Genomic DNA, 13,822 nt, shown 5'->3' on the forward strand with positions numbered 1-13,822 from the left:
TTAATTGAATTTTCCATTAAGAGTTGGCACCTGCCCACACTTCAACAAGTGCCAACACCTGCTTTAATAACCACAATGTCGCTTTCCTTGACCAGCCGGAAAACTGGATCGATCTAAACGCAGCACAGAATCTGTACCATATTGTGAAGAGAGATTAATTGCTCACGTTGAAGAAAAATATGCCATTTTAGTGTCCCGATATCTGGTTACGCCTTCAGTTTTTGTAGCTAAGTAAGAAAAAAAATGACCGACCAACCTGAAACGGCCAGAAAACAGCTGTCAGTGGACATCCTGAGCGTGAAGAGACTTCTTTAGTAGGTCAGTTCAGATATGTGGACTCTCTTGCATTCCTGGCTGCACTGCTTCACTGACCTTTTCAGGTAACTCCTCCTAAACAGGACCAACAAGTTATGGGTCAGGGCCGATCCCTTTACAGTCCATACCAGCTAAAGCCAAGTCGAGTTGTACTAATAACACACTAACATGACCCACAGAGTGAACTGTCAATTGTTTTGGCCTGCAGCGTGTCCTCGTGGGTCATAAAGAAATCTTCCAACTCAGTTTGATTAGAACGACTCTGCCCAGTTTGAGCCCACGAAGGCCTCTTCTGCCCCAAATCCAGTCAAAGGAAACAAACAAAATGGCATTTTAACCTTTAATAGAATAAGGAAGAGCTACTTTAAGGTGAATGTAACTTGTGACCTTTTATTCATTACATTTAAAAAAATAAAATAAAATAACAAAGGATGTCTGGGTAAGTCTAAATAATGGAATGAAATATTGGTAGGCGTGTAGACGAGCGAAGAAAATTCCTTCACCAGACTGAACGCAGAAATAAATCACAGAACGTATTCTCTCTCAGAGCCACCTAACCACAGTTCCCCCCCACCCCTCCATACCTCAAGTTTTGCAGCATGTTCTTTTTGTAATCTGTTTAAAAGCAGACAGCGTGGTTCGTAAGTGATTTATGAAAAAGCGTTTTCCCCTGCAGACAACAAAATGACAACAGAGCTCTGATTTTAGGCTACAGGTGTGTTATTTTCAGCCTCCTGTGAACAGCAACACAAATGCAGCATTATGTGTGCAAGCTGCATGGAGCAAACAAAGAGTTGCAGAGACTTCTTAAGAAGCAGCTATGAGGGAGAAGAAAATAGCTGCTAAGAATTTTCCAAGCAGGGATGTCAAGAAACCGATACTAGGCGGTGTAAAAGTATTCACCCACTTAGAGTTTTTGTTTTCAATTTTTACTTTTTTTTTTTTTGTCACACTTCTAAATTTTACATCAACAAACAAATTTGAGTATTAGACAAAGACAATATGAAGACAGACAAAAAGCAGTTTTTTCAAATGTCGTTTTAATTCATTCATTATAGGGGAAAAGTTGTTTAAGCTTACCAGGCCCTGTGAGGAGAAATTATTTTTCTAATCCTATTAAAGTCACGCCATATCTAAGCCACATTTAAGTGTAGACTTTAAGAAGGCCACTCAAAACTTTTTTTTTTTATTGACATTCTGATGGGGATTATATATTTATAATATAATAATTATATATTTATACTGATTGACAGTTTTTCCCTTGATAAAATTTCAAATTTGAAACATGCTGTTGCATTGTACCATATACTAAAATTTGACAGATTGCTTGATTAATATGTGTGATAAAAAAAAAAGCAATAGCAGAATAAATGTAAAATACTTTTTCTCCACGCTGTATTATTAAAATGCATAGTAACCACTGGGTTAATAAGAAGCAATTCTCAAAGCTTTATCGATAAACAGAGCTGCGTAACGCCCTGGAAAAGGTCAAACACTGACTTAAATGCAGCGTCCCACTGGAGATGACTGAATAAGATGGTTCAATCAATCTTCCCCACTGCTGCTGCTGCTTCTCCTCCACTTTATCTCCTTCTGTGTGCCGCCTCTTTACTCAAAGAGCTACACCTGCTGGTCATTTAGAAGAGCTGCTGCCACACATAAATGAATGAATAGGCCAGAACTGCAAAATAAGAAATCGCCTATTAGACGTGATTGACTTTGAAACCCAACCCCGACGTGTCGATCATGGAGAAAATTTTGTTTTGCATAAATCTGTACACCTCCGGTCTCTCATTCCCTTTAAAGTGAATACAGCAGGGCTCCAGTAGCGAAAATCAGTTTGATGACAGGCAGCTTAAAGGGGCAAATAGAGTCAGGACATGAGAAGGCTGAAAACGGCAGGTAATCAACTTTGGCAGAAGTGCACATTTGCATAAAGACTGACGGATTTGCAATCAGCCGGACTCTCTAGACCGGGTTAATGCTGAAATTTAATTCTCGGAGGTTTTACAGCCTCTTTTCTCACTTCATTTCCCCCATTCAGCTGATAATTGTGGCTTATATTTACATTGCACTGAGATCTTCTTTTGACATTTGATCGATCGGGTAAATAACCGAGTCTCACTCCACGAGACGAAAGCAAATAAACGCAGATATCTGTCGACTTCCATTGCGGTACAGTAGCAAGCCGGCCATGTAAAGCTTAGGAGAAAAGTCCAACCCATGGAAGTAGTTTTGGAGTTTGCATTCCGAATGTACTGTAATCATTCAGAATACAGTGAATTTATTCTGACGTTGAGGTTTGACATTTCCCAAAAACATTTAAATTTTGTGAATTTTATGAGGGGAGACAGCAGTAGCAATGGTAGACTTTGGCAGACAGGAAAAAGTAATGTCGGTTTATTTGCGTAAAAACTTTAGATGAATTCAGAATTAGGTGAATCGGAAATACATGGTTTGCTGGTCATGGGTGCCTGTAGCGCTGCAAAGCTTGAAACACACTAATATACAAGCAACTAATTCAAAAAGTCACTGCAATTGAAGGAAAATATTTGTCCAAAATTTAAATATGTCTAAAGTTTTTCTCTTTAGTGCAGTAAAATAAGAAATGACTATTAATCATAACATACTTTTTAAAATGTATTATTCATGTTGTATAATTTAGATCAATTTATAATATTTGCATATATTGTCAATTAAAAAAAAATCATCCCCACATCCTGATGCTGCCACCACTGTTTTATCACATGGATGGTGTGTTGCTGGTTTGCTTTTTCAGCGTTTTGTTTTTCCAGATCCTGCTGAAGTACTCTAAACTGTTTTTTATACGTGTGTGCTTATTTTTTTTTAATGATATGCTACATTGGTTGCATACCAACACTACGGCGTTGGCATGTATGCATGCATGCTGGGAAGGACCCAGACGGTTATCCCACACGGAGACAAAGCAATCTGACTTATCCGTAGAACCCAAATTGGGTAATCCAGCAACTTAAAAGGGAAGTGCAGCACAACAAATTCAGCCAAGTTCCTGATGATTCTTCTTTTAGCAACATCACCATTGTATTGGCTTTCTGAAAACACTCAGAGCTGCATGTCACTTTGCCAGAGGCCCGACGATGAGGTCTTGTAGCTGCTTAATATCTCTAAGCAAGCAGAGCCAGATAAGAGCGTTGAACTTCTTTTGCCCGGGGCTGTTGTGTATGAACTGCTGCAGAGTGGTTGATAGGCTTAGTATGGTTGCTAAAGAGGAGGAAAGCCGCAAGAGGACCGAGCAAATTGCTTCATGAATGGACTGAGTTATAGCTGTCTTCATCAGAGACAAAATGTCAGTGCAGAAAACACTGTTGTTGTACTGGATAATGCTTTAATTAAAAATCTAAACAGATATTTGAAGCTCTCCATTGGGTAGAATTTAACCCACTGAAGAAGTATTTAGCAAAATGCTTGTGCACCATGTTCCTTCCAGAGCTGCCTTTGTTTCAAATGATGTTAGCAGCTTTGTCCAATAACTCCAAGACCACTAAGAGTTTTAAATACCAGTAATAGTGCCTTTTTATGTTTTCTTAAACGTCTGTGACTTCAGGAGTTTAGCAACCAATTTCTGAAGTAGCCATAATGGATTGAGCTAAAGTCATCTTTTCTATGAGCTATAAAAGTATGAACTAAAATCTCAGCACTGGACAGAGAGAAACAGTCGTACTTTGGTTTCTTCTTTGTCTTCTACATATGCTGGCTTGTGAAACTTATGTTGAAATCAAAAGTGACGCTTACTTTTTAAAGTGATCTGAAGGATTCATTTCTAGCATTTTTTTTTTTGTTATTGTTTTGCACCTAAAACCCTCATCACAAAACGTGACAATTACATGCCAACTGCGTGTTCTCCTAATATTGTTCAGCCCATTTCGTGTGAGTCGGGAACGCAAAAGACCATCAAAGAGCCAATGAAGACAGAATGTCAAGTTTTCATGTCAGGGTACGGTTTCAAAGCACAGGACGAGAATAGAACAGATCAATGACGAGCCTCCATCAAACACACAGGAGGAGGGAGATGGAAAGAGACTGTAGGTATGTCGAATAGGTGCTCAAGATGGCATTCCGAGCTGGAAATTGAGTTTCTGCCAACGACTACACTCACCCACTTACATCAGTCACAAAGCGGGTTCAATCGTCGAAAGCGATTGTCGACAGCAGCCTCTATTTTGCTCACAATCTGGGGAAATAAGACGACACGCTACGCACCAACCTGCTTTCAACGAAGCAGACGCACGTCGACCGAGATGGTGGATGAATCTGTTTCCTGATGAATTATGCATTGTTCCACTTCTGTGTGTGCACCGCCAACACGTTCAGATTCAGTCTAGAACTTCTTTGTCCACCGTGAATTAGCAGCCACCCTTATAATCTCCTTTCATCTCGTCCACAGACAGCTCGTACAGCAGAAGTCTGCCTTTAGAATGCAAATGAGTCGAGAGTGAAAGAAAAGCAATGGCACGTTCCAGAAATTAATAGCACTACTATTAATTCAGCCTTATTCTTAATGCAATCAGAGTTTAATGTGACAATACAAAAAGAAAAAATTGCAGAGCTTTGCAAATTAAATGAAGTGACATGTAAATCATAGTAACTCATTTTAATTAAATGTAAATATAATTAGGAAAAACACCCCAAAAAGCCTTGCAAGCTAATTGAGTTTGTGGCAACTGGTCAATAAGAGAAAAATTAACTTAAGCTGCTATGCTTTTTTATAAGGTCAAATCTTTCTGGGGGAAAAAAAAAAGAATAACTTATTTATTCACGTCAACCAGTCATCACTTCAGCTTAGCCAGCATACTTAAATCTTAGCGCACCATGGAAGAAGAGTGAAAAAAACAAACAAAAAGGATTTGAATCGATGTTTGTTGCTTTCCGGTTTATGTTGTGGGTATTGGGTGTTAAAATTAAATCAGAAGCCATGTTAAAACCGTAGCCAGCTGTTTAAAAAGGAAATTATAAGTAAGATACATCTCATCATTAAGGTTGCAAAACTGCAAGATTTATGTGTAAAAAATTATATGAATTATATGAGCAAAGAAAATATATTTTATTGATGAATGTGATTAAAACAGTTATAAAAATTTTATTTCCTGTCATTTTAACTTCATAAATACTCCTAGGATGGAGTTATATGCGTAATTAAAGTTTAAGTTAAACATTTGACCATTATTAGTAGTGGCATTAGGTTGTATGCATGCATATGCTCCAGAGAATGCACATGGAAAATGCTATCTTAGTAGTTCTACTTGTGCTAACTGTATTAATCACTAATATAAGAAACTCCAGCCCATCATGGCCTCTTTCATTACAGGCCACTTTAAAAAATATCCTTCACAGTTATGTCAAATACAGCCCATGCTGTGTGTTTTCTCCAGCATGAATCTCTTGCTGTATAAAAACACTTTTATTTTTGTAATCCACAGCCCTGTACACACAAACAAAATAGTAAACAAATTACTGTGTCTGGAAAGGGCGACGACACCCTGAGGATTTCTGTTTTGCAGCTCAGAACCCAGATCAGAGTGCAGCGTGGGAAGGGACGTGTAGGATGCAGAGAAAACATCCGAAATTACCTGCTCTCCAAGTTCAGCCCACAACTGCACTGCTGTCAAACTCGACTTGACGTGTGATTGAAGGCGCAGACGGGACCGAGAGAAACAGAGACCCAATTAGCAACGATAGCTAAGCGACTGCCCTCTGACGGCAGTTTGATGACAACCAATAAATGTCTGTTGGATCTCAGCAATCAACCCACTGTGCGTCAATCATTGGATTTAGGAGGTGGAAAATAACACGGTTCCAGTTTATTTCTATACCGTTACCACGCCGTAGACATTGCCTCACAGAAACTTGGAAATAAAATAAAGAAATCCACATTAAAAGGACCTGCGCTGTGTTTTATTTTATTTTTTTTACTTTTGCAGAAACGCATTTGAGCTGTTTCTCTTCACAAGACGTTGAGTTGATTCAGCAATGGTTCATTTAAGTCCTTCAGAGTTCTTTGTTAACATATAGACGTCTTCTTTCTAAACAAACTGCCTGAAGTAGTGCAGAGTGGTGGCCCCCGTCTAAAGTGTGCAAACACTGAGATCATATTAAGGCATAAACAACACTATCAAATAAATGTATAAAAATAAATTTAAAATAAAATGAAATTTCTCTACTACTACACATTAACTACACCAAAATTATAAAATACAAATCATAACGCGACTTAAAATATATGATCCAGAGATAAGTCAACCGCCTCTACATTACTGCTGCATAAATTTGTACCTCTCTGTGCCAATATAGTTTTTATATAAAAAAAATAAATATATAGTTTCCTAACTGCACAGTCTTCATGGTTTTTTTCTATTTGGCATATTATTAATAAAGCAGTTAGTTTTATTGGCTTCCATTACAACGATTTTGATCTTTGTGATTCTTTATAATCTCTCTGAAAAAAAGTATTTGCTAAAGGATGCAAATGAGAAAATGTAAAGGGGTAGTTGCTAAAAGTTGCTAAATCAACTTTTGTGGAGCTTTAGATCATGTTATAATGTCCCTCATCAAAAACATACATGAAGTGTTGCTTTTGATTTTTTTTCGTGCATGTCTCAGAAATCCTTTAATCTCTCATGGCAGTCATTCGCTCTAGCAAAGCGCCGCCTATTTTTTCCAAAACTCCACCTTGGAGTTTCAGTCCCCAGATGATTTCATCCCCTTCTTTCAGTTGAACGTTTTATACCGAACAAGACTAAATGCGAGTAAATTAATCAAAAGTGAAAAAAATTAAATTAAATAAAAAGTAGGAGATTAAGGTTGTGCTATTTCATTGCAGCCTTGTCATTTTTTTCTAGCAGAATACAGTTTACTTAAGGTGCATAGACTTTTAACGCTACTGTATTGAACATTCGTTCACTGTCACCATATATTTTTGGAGTATGAGGAATTGCTCCGTATCACTGATGCATTAAAACTAGGATCATAGGAAAGTATGTCATTAAATTTATGTTCAAAACATGACTGAATTAGATCATTTAGATTTAGATTCATTATTAAAGCAGGAATACGACTTGAATCCGTTTGTTTTCGTCTACAATCTCGAGATTACATTTGAATTGCCACAGTATAACAACAACAACAAAAACTGAACTAAACTGAGCACAATCAATATTTCAAATCACATGAAACAAACACGATGTTAAAACAGTAAAGTATTTACAACTGGACAGTCAAAATTAACAAGACAATGCAGCCATAAGGAAAGGTACTATAACAAAACTAACGTTGCAAACTGACACTCTGAACCTTGTGTAGGCATGTTGCCAAGAACAGCATTGTGGACCCCTAACAGGCATGTCAGCACATAATAATTGGTAATGGCAGCCACATGCATGTCCGCCGTCTATGTGGGTGGCATGTTTGTCAACGTCTCAGACACCTAAATAGAAAGGCTGCTTTGGTCACCACTGCCAATTATGATTCTGACAAACACTAACAAATCCTTCAAACTTCTCTTCTTCTGGCTAGCATCCCCCGCCTTTCAACAAGATTAATCTACACAGCGAGACCTTGTTCAAGGGGAACCACGCGGATTTACAGTCTAGTTACGAGACGATTTGCGCAGCTACAAAGCGTAAAACTGACAGGCTTTCTGTTGTTGCTTTTTTAGACTTTAGTTTCTGGGGGAAGGGCAGCAGCTGTTAGTTGGGTCCAGCTGTCGATGGCGGGAGGCAGAAACAGGAGGGGAGGAGATGATTTCTGAACAAACCTGTGCAAACACAGTCCCAAAGGAGTTCCCCCAATAAACTCAGATAACTTTTTATGCTTCCCTTTGCCCTTTATGCCCACTATGATGTATAGTGGTGATTGTGGGAAAAGATTAAATCTGCCAAATGGTACAGTGGGCATAAACCACAAAGGAGCTGGGTGACTTTAATATGACAAGAAAAGGTTTGCAGGGTTTGTAAATAACTGTGTTGATAATTAAAATATATATATTTCTTTTTTTTCCCCAGAGACTTTCAACAATCCCCTTTTTTTTCTTCTTTTTGTGGTTTGGTTGCACTGTGTCCAAACAAAAAGCAGTAAATTATGGTCATGTCAGGAAATGACAGATTTCGATCAATAGAAGACATTCTCAAAGCATGAAAAAAAATAAATCAGGACAAAAGCTGGTCCGGTGAATTCACAAGGTTATTTTATGTTAAAGATGTTAGGATTTATTACCCGTAGATTCATACATTTCAAGCATTTTTTTTGTTATGATCATAGCTAGCTAATCTAATGAACATCCCAAATTTCCCTCCTCATATTGGAATATTACAAATTAATACAGAGACCTATTTCCAAGTATATGTATAGAAAGTTAAATGAAAGGAAAATATGAAAAAGAAAAACATGCATTAGTAACCTGAATAACAAGAACATTGAAAATGTTATGGAGTAAAGCAAACAGATCAGTAGAATATGTAATCTGTGCATACAAGGCTTTCCGTCTTGATTTTAGTTGTGATTACATCCAAATTTGTGATTAATCTGTATAATTTTTTTCTTCTTTGGTGCCATTTTTTAAGCCATATTAATGGAAAGCTGAGTTGAAGGAAAAACTTTGTGGGAAAGGCAACATCCTTCATAGGATTTTGAATAAGGCCAATACTGAAAGTTTTGCTTGCAAATGACATACAGTTTGTGTCCATACCTTTCTGTATTAAATATAAAAGTCTAATTTTCAGAGAATCTGAATTTTGGGGTTTCCTTAACTGTAAGCCATAATCACCAAGATTGGCGCTTAAAAATTACCTCTATGGATTTTTGAAGTAGGGTCGCAGTCAGCTCACAATACAGATTTATCTTTATTATTCCTCTAATCCAACATCCAACAGCCCCTTTCTAGTTGAGCATCCGGTGTGCTCACTATGGGGAAATAATTCAATTCTACAAATTCTCTAAAAAGCCCCTCACTCTTACAGTGCCAGTAATTGTACAGAGTAACTTGTATTGTGAAACACTGTGTGTGCTATATGCTCTGAATTGGACTCAAGCTGTGAACCAGGAGCCAAACAAACAAGAAAATCTTCACAGAATACAAAAAAAATCTATCTAAAAATAAGCTACCAATGTTTCCCCAGCTGCATTCATCCAGACCGTATGATTCCAGAGATGTTCAATGTGTCCAGCTTCAAAGCCGCCAGCCTAACATGCCTTAATGAGCTGCATGACAATTAGGGCCGGTTCGTAGCTATAAACATACGAGTCGGTAAACACCCAGGCTTCGCTCTCCTACCAGCAACACAGGCAACAAGGTAGTTGCAGTCGTTTGTTTGTCTGTCTGTCTCTGGGCTAAACGTGATACACTACCCTCCTGCCAACAAGCCACTTCAAGGGCAGGTTGCGGTCACCCTGTGAATTTATAGTATTCTCCCTGGACCATGTTTGCCCCACATTATGCAGCCCATGGAGAATACATTGATCCTTAAGAAGCTTCCCACCTCAAATAATAAAATTGTTAACTGGGAACCGTGACCACAGCCATTATCAAGCAGACCAGGAACTACGTCCAGGTCTATAGGAACAGAACCTTACTTAGTCTGTGTTTTAGATTTTAATATCTAAATCAAACCTTTGCTCAGTAACTGAAACCGAAACTGTTTTTCTCAAAATTATGCACCAGTACTGTGCTCGCTGTATTTTGGTCTGCATAGAAATATGTGTCCTTTGGAATTTGTTGAATATCATAACATCAAAATGATCTGAAAAAGTGTGAGCCTGGAGAGGCACCGACAATTATCCTATGACCTAAATCAGCTAATTCTCAACTAAAAATACCTTTTCTTTTCAACTCGATGAATGCACAACGCTTATATGACTGTCTTCAGTGTGGAAGGTTTCACTGAGTGAAGAAGAGTAAATGTTGGTTGTTTTTTTAGTGTGAAAGAGGTTTGTTTTCCAGCTATTTCAAAGGAAAATTTATTTTCAATCACATGTTGACCAATGTGAAATGTCAGATAAGCTGCCAGAGACAGAGCAAGACTTTCAGAAGATAACAGGAAGGCTAAAATGAATACAAAGAAGTTGCTTTTTAAGTGCCAACCTTTGATTTCAATGGGATGCAAATATTAGAAGCTTCTAGAATGTACATAAAGACTGCTGTTTTAGTAATGATTGTCACATATTTATTCTATAAATAAACATAGAATGATACAATACAATAAAAAATTCTTCAAATTATTACAATGTGCAGAGCAATCAGGAAGTTTGTTTGAAAATTCTTCCATTCTGCGTCAAAAACCACCACCTCACTCGTTAAACATCTGAGATACTTGGGGAAACAAACTTGTCTCATCTTCTCTTAAAGTCCGGCCTGACCACAAGGGGAGCTTAAAAATCAAAGAAACAAGGTTAGACCAAAGCGAGAGCTTCTTCCTCGCAGCTCAGACGGGATTTATCGTGCCACCTAAATTGGTTTTTGTCACAACTGGCTGTCAGAGTCTGCGTTTGCGGGTTTCAGTGTGTCGGATTTAACACAGCTCCCTTTGAGTAGCCGTAGGCTGCAGCTCACCCACCCACACACCCCACTGGGGAACAACCGTCTCCTTCACATTCCCTTCAGCGGCTTTGACAACACAGATCTTTCTCATCAGCAACGTTCCCCGAAGCACCGAGCTAGAAATTTACAGCCTGCAGCATCTGGTTGGCCCATGCATGACTGATGCTATTAAAGGAAAGACATAAATGCAACTGCTTGACTGTAACAATAACCAGAGGCTTAAAAGACGAAACTCCCGACTTCTCTGGGAGAAAAACTATCCAGGAAAACACCAGAATGTGTGTCAAATCTGTTGCAAACTTACAACAGTCAAAGCCAATATTTTACCGCCCCGGAGACAATGTAATATTTCTGCTTCTCTGCAACATTGACCAGCACAGGAGCCACCACTCCAGGTCATCACGAAATGACAGATCTGCACTGCAAGCAAAAAAGAGCCAGGGGAGCTTCTTCTCACGCCAGAGAGTTTTATAAACAGCAAGATGTGTGTGTCTGAACACATGTCAAAAAGCATGAATTATCTGAGAAGCTGTTCTGACCAAAAAAAACAAACAAAAACAGTTGTTTAAAAATCATCGTTTCCCAGAATATCTTAACTGCAGTGAGTATACTAAAATAAAACGACTTTAAACCCAATTAACACTGGATACAAAGAATTTCTATGCACCCAATCTAAAAATGTGAGCATTGCAGAGCTTTGCAGCGTTTTTATGGCACGGGTATAATTTATGCCACCTCCTAAACAGCGGTCGCACACTGCATCTCCTTTGTGCAGCTACGGCTTTAACGGCCGGGGTAATCTCAGAGGAAGAAAAGAGCCAGTGTCATGCGGTCAGAAGGCATTTTAGCCAGACAAAAAAAATTGCGTCAGCACTTTCTGCTGCGCAACGAGAGGCCGGCATTCGGAGCCCCTGGCCTGCTTCTCAGAGGAGAGTCGGGGTTTAATGGGGCTACTCTTCCACTCCATTTGCCAGCTTGCATCTTACGGGCCGCAGATGTGTGTGCACGTGGGGAAAGCGAGCGTGTCACCCTGCATACCTCTCTGCAGCCTGGGAGCCGAGCTCCTCGTAACAGCTGACGGAGGCTGTTCTTCTCCCGACGCTGTGTTTACACACCAAATGTGTTACAGACGTGACGTGCCAAGAGGACACAAGGTTAAGCGTTTGAAGCAGCTAATGTGGTCGGAAAATTCAAATGTCTTCCGAAACCGACTTGGTCACTGGAAGATTTTTTTTATAAGACAGAAATATTTACGAAACCTTCTTTAATTGGCAAGTGTCGCTTTGAGGGCCATGTAATAATCCTAACCAAAAAGATGCGTTTTGTTTTCCCCGTGCATTTTCAAAGTGTCTGAATGAATTTAGAGCAGTCAAATAGAAGTCACTCCCTCAAAGATTTTTGCCACACATTATTGTTTTAAGATAAACGAAAATCAATCACCTCATTACAACAAAGTACATGCAATAATTTAAATTACAGAGGTAAAAACTATACAAACCAATCTACGGAGTGTGAGGTTGGGGGTTTTTTAGAACACTGTAGCTTGAGTCATGACCAAGTTGAATCCTAATATGCCTCACTCCAACATTTCGTTAAAAGATTTGCCAGTAAAATGTTGTGGTCACACTGTGATGGTCTGGAGCTGCTTTGCTGCTTTCCTGCTTTTCTGGTTTTCCCGACCAGGAAAGCCTAAAAGAGAAAATCCTGACACCTGTTTGTGACCTTAAGCTCAAATTTGCTTACGTTGTTCTTTAGAAAAAGGATCTAAACCAAACAATAGGAAATAAATAAACGGCCTGTCTTGATCTGAAACCCAAAGTGGATCTCTCCCATTGACTTGAATTCCTCCAGTAGAATTTTTACCGGCTCAGTCAGTGAAGAGCAGGAGAAGTTGTGAACGATGACGTTGATTTTCGGAGTTGTTTTAGAATTGTAGTCCGCCTGCGGTTTTAGCAATGGCAGCAGAGGAAATAATCAAAGCCGTGCTAGCTGTGCTAGCTGCACTTCTGAATATTGAATTAACATTAGATCGCCCCTATTCTCTTTGCAGTAGAGACAATGTGTGTAGTAGTGTAGGGTTAAAAGGTTGCATTAGAGCAGCAGAATTTCCTAAATTTCCTTATTTTATTAGCTTAGTGAAAAAGCAACTTTAGAAGACTTTGTTCCAATGTTGGATAAATTTCAGATCCAAACAACCATTTTATGGCTGGCTAGACAAGGAGCGATTGAAACAGCCCCTAGCTGACGCATCTATCAGCAGTCAGCCAGATTCTGAGAAACACCATTGATTGGCCGACAGCTTCATGAGGAGGTGACATCACCGCCACCAAAATACAGTGTAATCCCCCCAAAAACTGGAGCCTCAGCGATTAGGTTACTCCTAGTTTTAAATATTCTCTACATGAACATTAAAAAAAAAACAAATAAATAAGTCACTCAAAAATGGTTTATTCTAGATTTGTGTTTCAGTTTTAAAATCTACTTTATTAGTAAATAGGTGTGGTATACTCAATGTGATGCTATTTTTACAGCAGCAGATACAGTTTTTACTTTTAGGTTTTAAACACATTTGGTTATTTAATGGTACACATTGTTATTCTAAATTTTTGTGTAAATTTAGAATAACAATGTGTGATATTTTTTACTCAATATCATACAGTGAAAAGATCCTAAAATAATGGTCCATGCCTTTATTCTGATACTAAGAAACTGGTTTCTAAAAATAAGAAATGTTCCATTCAAAAGATAGTTTGTTGAGTCACATAAAACAGCTAGGTAGACTGATATGCTTTCTAGCATCCTACAGAAAATGTAATCTCCAAGAAACCCGAGACAGGACTCACCTTGAGTAGACAATAAATCCGGCTTTGGGAGCAGCGAAGCACTACATTTCACTGGGTTGAGCCAAAGTCGCAATCCTGCAGAGACAGTCCACGG

This window comes from Poecilia reticulata, linkage group LG19 (genome assembly GCF_000633615.1).
Source record: "Poecilia reticulata strain Guanapo linkage group LG19, Guppy_female_1.0+MT, whole genome shotgun sequence".
Classification (NCBI taxonomy): domain Eukaryota; kingdom Metazoa; phylum Chordata; class Actinopteri; order Cyprinodontiformes; family Poeciliidae; genus Poecilia; species Poecilia reticulata.